General features: G+C 44.6%; 1 protein-coding gene across 2 annotated transcripts in view; it reads right to left on the reverse strand.

Annotated features, from left to right (window-relative positions):
• The window catches only part of LOC135897338 (uncharacterized), a 31,152-nt gene extending 22,958 nt beyond the window's left edge, over positions 1-8,194 (reverse strand). The window contains exon 1 of one of the 2 annotated variants that reach the window (XM_065425951.1): positions 8,065-8,194. The gene's annotated coding sequence lies outside the window, so the exon portion shown is untranslated. The remainder of the gene's footprint in view (positions 1-8,064) is intronic. The other variant, XM_065425953.2, reaches the window with a different exon arrangement.
• Positions 8,195-8,596: the final 402 nt, after the last annotated feature.

Raw genomic sequence — 8,596 nt, forward strand, 5'->3', positions numbered from 1 at the left:
CTCAAATGAATTCGTTACGAATGACACCTGCAACACCAGCTCGTAAAGGTAGGTGCGCTGCAAGAACACCTTCGGCGACCAGCAGTCGTCGTTTACGTTTTTGTGGACGCATGCTACGTGACGAGCAGACTTCGGTTTACTTTCATTAGCAATAACGCTCACCAGCAAGGCCTACAACTTGTCGTTCACGCTTAATGGTCATTCCGTGCACCAGCTGCAAGTATCGCTAACCGCAAACTCAACTGTTCCGCTTAACCGTCGGGAGCTCTGCCTGAATGAAAACACGAAAAGGCTTGCCTTTTTGTTATAGCCAAGGCGAAGCACCGGCGCGGGATTCTGCTCTGTAGGCTTGTTGCCCAGAAAGTGCTCGGAGCAAACCTGCGTATTACGTTTGTAGGGCGCAAAGTTGAACGTGGCACCAAAATATACACAGATCGAATGCTCACTCGTGCATTTTCACTGGGTTGGTAGTTCTTCCTATTCACTGCAGCTATCCACCGGTGGCGCAGCTTGGCATTCTTCGTTGCGGATGGAAATCGGCGCAGGCTGAAAACACCGCACCGGCACGATTCCCTACGTGTGTTGTGCTCTTCGCAAACAGCGCTAAGCAACCTGCTCCTTTTCCGCTGGTTGTTTTGGCATCCAAACACGACGCAATGATGCCCAGATGACTTCTTCTACTTTGGATCCGTGTGAACGGGCACATTTCCGCACTTTGGAGCCCTAGAGCTGGCGCTTGCCATGTCTACTGGTCGCCGGCGAACACACTTTGGCAGCCCAGTACAAAATAGCGCCGGTCGACCGGGCAACCCGGGTGCGAGAGTATGCGTTCGGTTAGTCTGGGTGCGAGACTAGCGTGTTCTGGTCTATAGCGCGCTTGTTACCGCGTGCCACGCGCCAGCTCGCAAGCAATGCGCGCGCTACGCCGCGCATTGGCATTGCTTGCGAGCTGGCGCGTGGTGCGCCGTGGGCTATGCGTTGGCAGGCACACAGTCTTGCCCATACATATATTATACCAGCATGTGCCGAAACATAAAAAAATTCCACTTCCAACACAACAGATGTTTAGTCTCGCTTTATTGACTTCGTTTCCGAAAAGAGATTTTTCTTACAACGTGGTGTGATACACGCTCAAAAAACGAGCAAAAGTGAGAGGTGCATGACATATACAAGAGTACTAAAGACAAAAGTTCACAGACGGTGAAACAACAAAAGAAAGTGCTAGAAAACGCGAAGGCCATTTCATGTACACTAATATAAAAACAAGATTTTTATATAACGTCCCCAAGACGTAAATGTAGACGAGCTCCTGATATGTGCACTAAGATATTGCACAAAATTGGACGACGTGTATGACATAGTCATGACAACTATAAAAAGGGAAAACTCACTAGTAATGGCAAAAACAATGACACGCAAAATACCTGAAAGATAGAATAAAATGCTAACATGGTTTGATTGAGAGCCATACCAAAAGAAAGCTTACTTATAAATCTGTATGAAAGTATATGAAATACTTGACATGTTCATTACTGCTGAACAAATTGAAAAAGACATGGCAGAAAAAATAACATTGTACTAAAAACTGAAACACACATTATCACATTATTTTGCACTTGGCCACAACTTGAGTAACGGTGGCAAGGGGAACAAAAGATAGTCGGCTTTTGCAGCAGCATATAGAAAACATTCGCAGAAAGGCTTATTCCTCAATGAAAGACCAGGTAAAACAAGCCAACACGACTTTTCTTTCTACCCGAATGCAATGCTTAGCAATAAAATGACGTCACTTAAGGCACTATAAGTCGTAACTACTGGCCTCTCCCTTGTATAATAAACACGAACTGCAAAAATCTGCATGTAGGACACTTGCAATGCTCATGCTTTCCAGAGGAAAAAAAAGGGTATCATGCCTACACATGAAGGTTGTTCGCGCGGTTTTCCCATCGGGGGTTACTGAGATAGTACACAAACACTAACAGTAATTTTTCAGCTGTTAGTTGGTTTGTAGAACGTGATAAACAGAAAAAGCACTGAGGGCGGTATGGAAAGCTGGGCAAGTTACTGAAGTTGCAGAATGAGACTTGGCACAGAAAAACACAAGTCACAGACCAGGTGACAATGAGGAGGAACATCTATTTGTCAGCTTTCTCTACCGGGAAGAGGCAAGTGTAGCACATTCAAGGCGCAACGACGTCCGGAGCCTCATGGAGTGCACATATGGACAGGGCTGTGTTCGTGTACATGCGCCTTTTGATGTAGTTGGGTCTGAGCGCTCACCTGTTGTCTTTAGGCACCCGGAACAGCCTTGCAGAACTTGTTTTTGAGGTATTTGTGCACCACTGCACGATGCACGAGCGGTACGAGTCGTGAAACGGGTGAAACATCGCGGAGCACAAGCACACAGCTACCGAGGACCACAGAACTGACGAAACTAGCCACTTCAGTCAACGCACGCATCTCGATGACAGTAGATAACAAAAATAAAGCGTTACGTAGCGGACTAAGCAGCAGCCGGGCCGGCGGGGATGGCACGGCGGCGCGGGCGCGTGGACAGTCGAAGGTGAGGGAGTTGATAAGGTGTTACGAGAGAGGGCGTAGGAAGAGGAGTTCAGCGGGGGGAAGGGCTTGGCCACCTGGATCGGCGCGCGTGCGCGCGACGATCTACGAGGCCATGCAAGGGAACCGGATTTTCGCGTCGCCCATTACAGAGATGGCGCCAATTTCCTGTGCCACCGGAACCGGGGAGTGTGTCCCCCCCCCCCCCCCCCCCCTGCTGCAAGCTTTTCGAAAGAGCGGCTTTTGTTGTTTTTGAATGTTCGGTACAAGAGGCAGTCTTTGACAGTGAACGATACTGGTCCCCTTTGGTTCCGTCTTAATCTTTCCCGGCACGTTTGCAGTAGTGACTCGTCGTTCGCTTCATCCGTTTTCAGAACGCCTTTTTGTCTACCTTTGCAAGAAGTTGAAAATTTTCATTGATTGGACTTATCGTTTTGTCTCCGGGCGCGGAAGCTACCGGGTAGTTATCAATGGCTGGTGTGGCTGGAACGAACGGTTTCGCTCGTTGCAGCACCTTGTGACGGATCACTTCGCTCTGGAATTTCGGCGGCACTAGTAGCGTTAGTGGTTTGCGCTCTTGCGCGGGACCTCGTGACAACCATTACAAGGTTCGCATGAAGTTCCATTCCTCCGTTTTTCTAGTCTCCCATTGATCTGTCTGCAAAAAATATAAGTTTTTTTTTAGGGAGCTTGTGTGAAACAGCAGCTTCAGTTTGAAATTTGCCGAAGGCGCCCGTGGTTTCAACTTCGGCTACCGGCAAGCACTTCATGTCGGGCTCTAGTGCGTGAAGCACCCATACGCACGATCGGGTATTTTCCTCGGGTTTAACAAACGACGGGTGCAAATCAAATGAAATCTATATTCAGCATTCTTCCACGTATGAAAAAAAGAATGCTAGGACAAGAGCAAAAAAGCTGCTACAAGCAGCTTGACGAGGCCCTTGCCCCTGTTTGACTGGCAGCGAGAACGTTTTACACTCATTGCAAAACATATTGTTTACATATATGTGTTGCATCTCACAGAAAAAAAAAAAACAAGACAAATGTATTCGCGTACAATAGAGTCCCACGTACAGGCCAACATGTCTGAAAACATATGCAGGAAAAGGAATGTATGACAAATGTATTCACGTACAATGGCATCCCACGTACAGGCCAACATGTCTGAAAGCATATAAAGGAAATGGAAGGAAAAAAAAACGCATGTCTGGTCCAATTTAGACCATTTTCACTTAGGTTGTACAGACAATAAAGGATCATACAAAGGTAATACGAAAACAAGTGACTGCAATATAACAGAAAACGTTTACATTACATTTTTCCCTTAGCCTTTTTCCCCCTTTCTTTTTTTTTTAAGTTGAAGACCGTCGTTCGCCATTAAAAATTCTTTCCATTGTTTTCTAGTGATGGTCCTCGGGTCTATATGCCTCCTTTCAAGGCTATTTAGCAGGAATGGTACACGATATTGTAACTTGTTAAAACCATTATTGGTTCGGGAAAATGGCAAATCCCATATTTCTCTTTGCCTTACGCTGTACGGCAGCTGCAATGATTTTTTGAGGCAGCTCATTCGAAGAAAATGCTCATTTGTGCGTCTTAAGCTGCTCTGGTATTTTAAGAACAGGTTAAATATGTATGCATGCTTGACAGAAAGGACATTAAGTGACTGAAACAAATCCCGCGTATGGGAATCGTATGGGGCATTTGCGATATGGCGAATAACGTTTTTCTGTATTACAAGTAATTTGTGAATGTTTGTTTCAGATGCTGTCCCCCAAACAAGGTTACAGTAGTTTATATGCGGGAGGAATAAGGCATTATATAGAAGAAGCTTGAGTTTCGGTGGAATCGCCTGTCGCAATCTGCAAATCATTCCACATGCCCTCGCCAAATTTTTAGCTACAAGGTCAACATGAGCGTCCCAAGTTAAATTTTCGTGAAAAATGACTCCTAGTGTTTTAACCTGTTTTGCAAGCTCGATTTTAGAATTGTCAAAATACATATCCAAGCAACGATTTATTTGCTTTTGCACCAGCGCAAATAAAATACATTTGGTTTTCGCTGCGTTTATTTTTAAGGAATTTACTGTGCTCCATTGAAACAATCTATCAAGGGTAGTATTTGCTAAACTTGCGAGTTCCTTAATATCCTTGGACTGAAAGAAAATGCTGGTATCATCTGCATAGATAACAAAATATGCTTGATCACTAATGCTTATTAAATCATTAACATAAAGATTGAATAAGATCGGTCCCAGTATACTGCCCTGCGGAACCCCAGCCTTCACAGGAAGCAAAGATGAATATTCGCCTGAAATAGTGATGCACTGTTTTCTTTGTTCGAGATATGATTTTAGTAATTCTAAAGGTATTCCACGAAACCCATAATGTGCTAATTTGCATAATAAAGTGGTATGATTAATCCTGTCGAACGCCTTCGAAAAATCGATGAATATGCCAAGGGGTAACTTCCTTTCCTCAAATCCATTAAGTATGTACTCTTTTTGCGACAATAGAGCCAGTTCGGTTGACACCTGCTTTCGAAAACCGTATTGATGAGACGTTATAATCGAAAACCTATTACAAAATGTTGTCACTATTACAAATAAGTTTTTCCAGACCTTTCGAAATAACAGGTAATATTGCCACTGGTCTGTAGTTGGATAAATCGTTTCTGTCTCCAGACTTGTACAACACCGAAACCTTTGCGAGCTTCATTTTGTCTGGAAAAACACCTGTAGACAAACAAGTATTAAACAGATGGGTGAAAACCGGTACCAGGAGATCGAGTACAAACTTAATAGGTCCTATTTGAAGTCCATCTATGTCACGCGCTTTACTGTTTTTTTAGTGATGAAAATACTAAGAATATTTCCTCCGGAGATACCGGCTCAAAAAAAAAAAAGCACTGTTCGTAATCTGCATGTCCAGGAAGCTCGTGGCAGTGTCCTCATGGATGCCATCAACCAGATTTGTGAAATATTCACTAAACTTGTTCGCCAAATTTTGTCCTTTAAATGCTTCATTATCAATTATTATTTCAAGTCCTTCATTTTGGCGGCTTCCCCTTTGTAATAGTTTGTTCATTTCGCGCCAGATTTCATTACCACGAGCGCCCGGTTTCCCCAAGAGGTTGTCAAAATAGCTGTTTTTAGCATTCCGTAAAAACTTAGTCACCAGGTTTCTGTGTTTTTTATAAGCAAGAAAGTCTGCACGATTTTTTGTTTGCAGAAATACGGAATACAACGCATATTTTTTTCTTATACTGAGACATTCATCTGTGAGCCAGGGATTACGTATCTTCTTGGATTTCTTTACCATTTTGAATCTAAAGCAGGTTCTGTAGGCTTCAGTAAGGATAGAAATGAGAATGTTGTAGGCTTCGTTAGCGTCTACACATTCAAAGACAGGGTTCCAAATTATTTTTTGGATTTCTTCCCTAAAGTTGTTTAATGTTCTCGGATTTATCTCTTGAACAATTTATCTCTTGGACTCAGAATGATTCACACTTTTTTTCATAATTTCACCGTGTTTACAAAACATATAAATAGGTAAGTGGTCACCCACGGCTGCTGAGACAACACCCGATTGTATCGTGTCTTCAATGCTGTTAGTTACGAATAAATCCAGAAGACTTTCAGAAGAGTGGCTGATGCGTGTTGGCTCATTTATAACGTTTTTGCAACCAAATGAATCCAAAATTACCTGCAATTCTCGTGACTGATATGTATCTTGCAATAGGTTAATGTTACAGTCACCCCCAATTGTAATGTGCAGCCTATTTAATGACACAAAACTGAGCACGCTCTCTAGAAAAGAAAGAAATGCGTCCAGTTTACCATTCGGTGGGCGGTACAGCACAACAAATACAGATTTCCGATACTGTAAGGATAAGGTTTCATAATCTGGCGTTTCTATCGAGAATTTGGTGAGTAAGCTGCATGGCATGTGCTCGGATACAAGTTGCAAAACACCCCCACCACGGCGATGTGATCGATTTAGAAAAAAAAGTTCGAAAACCAGGCAGGTAATGTACTTACCCTTCAGAATCGTACCACGTTTCTGTGAACATGATGACGTCAAATTTGAAACCAAACTCAGCAAGAAACATCATTAGTTCGTCATGTTTGTGCCTAGCTGATTGCGTATTGCAATGCAAGAATGAGATATAGGCACCGCCACATGGGCGGACAACGTCACGTGGCATAACCATCCGAACAAAAAGTATGAGAATGAACGCGCCAATAAGTAGGAAAGAACTACATCATCTTTTCATCTACATCTACATCATCTACAACATCAGGATGTCGGATGTTGCTCTTGTGTCACGTAGAACCTTGCAACGGATGCCGTTCACCATCATATCATAGGTGTAAGGAGAGAGTAAATCACTCTGTGCAGTAAACAAATTAACGGACACATTTGCTTGTCGGCACCCTACTGCGATATGGCATGGTTGTTGGCATCTGTAACAGACTAACGGTCTTCTGTCTTCGAACTTTTTTGGTTCACCCGAGTTGACCGCATGCACTTGGGCGGGAACATTGTCGGGCTTCCCTTGGTTCGTTTTTCTCGCTCTTTTTTTTTTGAAAACTTACTGAATGCTACCGACGGTTTCTGTCGCAGTTCTCCCGAACTTTCCATCCTGCGAGAACAGTACTTGTTAACCAAATTAGCTGCCGTTTGCAACATCTCCCCGTTTGACTTGTCCCGAATCCACAGGCGCATTTGCTCCGGAATAGACGCATATAATTGCTCTAGCGCAAACACTTCAATCAGACGTTACTTGTTCTCGTATGCGTTGGCACCTTTAAGCCATTCTTCCATCAAGCTCATGGATTTCTAGGCGAATTGCGAGAATGACTCCCCTTGACTACGTACCGTGTTACGAAACTTCATCCTTAAGGGTTCTGTAGACAAGCTGTACGTACATCCACCTCAGCTGAAGCTTTGCTTTATTGTAGGCACGCGCATCTTCATCTGGCATTCTCGCGTTTACATCCGCTGCTTCGTTTGTAAACAATGTCAATAGGACTTGCGACCAGGTCTCTTCTGCAAGTGCTACTCTAGTTCACGTCCTCTCAAAGTTGACGAGGTACAAAGTGATGTCACTACCAGCCTTGAAAGGTTGCATATATCCGCACATTTCGAAACTGTCAGTTCGTTCAAGGCTATGCAGCTGCATGTCTTAACTTCAGTTCTACCTCTCGTTCTTTTAGCTGTTGGGAAATTGCTTTCCAACATTCCTCGACTTCGTCGTCATTCGCCCCGCATTTGGATATTGCTTCCGTAATTGCAGGCTTGGGTATCGCCTTCTGTACTGGTATACCTAACCCTTCAGCTAGCAACAATAGGTTGGGCTTCGTTAACGATGCGAGGTTCATGACTGCTGATAGCAAGTGCCAATCTTACACGCACTACTTATATTTAGCAAAGTCAAAATGCCTGCGCTACCAATTAAATGTCGCTAATGCTCCCAATGAAGTCAAGTAAGCCGTGCTCTCACCAAACCGGGCGCCAAGGCCACCGCCAGCGAGCGCTCCATCCGCTGCCACCAGCTGTTACGTATTCGGCGGCTAGACGCCGAGAGCGGCAGGACGACCGGCCGAAGGAACCCACGACCCATGCAGCACCAGGAAGACAATCACCTTTATTCCTTCAGCGACGCGCTTTTTGTGCGCTAAGTAGCCAATCAGGGGGTGGCAAAATAAAAAGAAAAGATATCGCGGCAAGCGGGGCAATCTTATCTGCAGGCCCCAACGTCGGTGACGAAAGCAGCAAGACTTGGGCGAACCTGTGTCCTAAGAAACAGGCTACATTGAAGACAGTCGGCGGTCGTCGAAAATCTGATCTGCTGGTCAAGCGCGTCGGCTTTTATCTACGAGTCATCGAAGGTTCCAGAGTAATCGGTTGTGTCCGCGTGTCTTCCAGAAAGTTTTTCACCATTCGCGTCGCACATTCGATCAGATTACGCGAGCCTCAGTGACAACAGGATTATGGATAACATTCGAGAAACGTCCCATGCGGGCGCGTCCCAC

The sequence above is a fragment of the Dermacentor albipictus genome, chromosome 1, assembly GCF_038994185.2.
Source record: "Dermacentor albipictus isolate Rhodes 1998 colony chromosome 1, USDA_Dalb.pri_finalv2, whole genome shotgun sequence".
In the NCBI taxonomy this organism is placed as follows: domain Eukaryota; kingdom Metazoa; phylum Arthropoda; class Arachnida; order Ixodida; family Ixodidae; genus Dermacentor; species Dermacentor albipictus.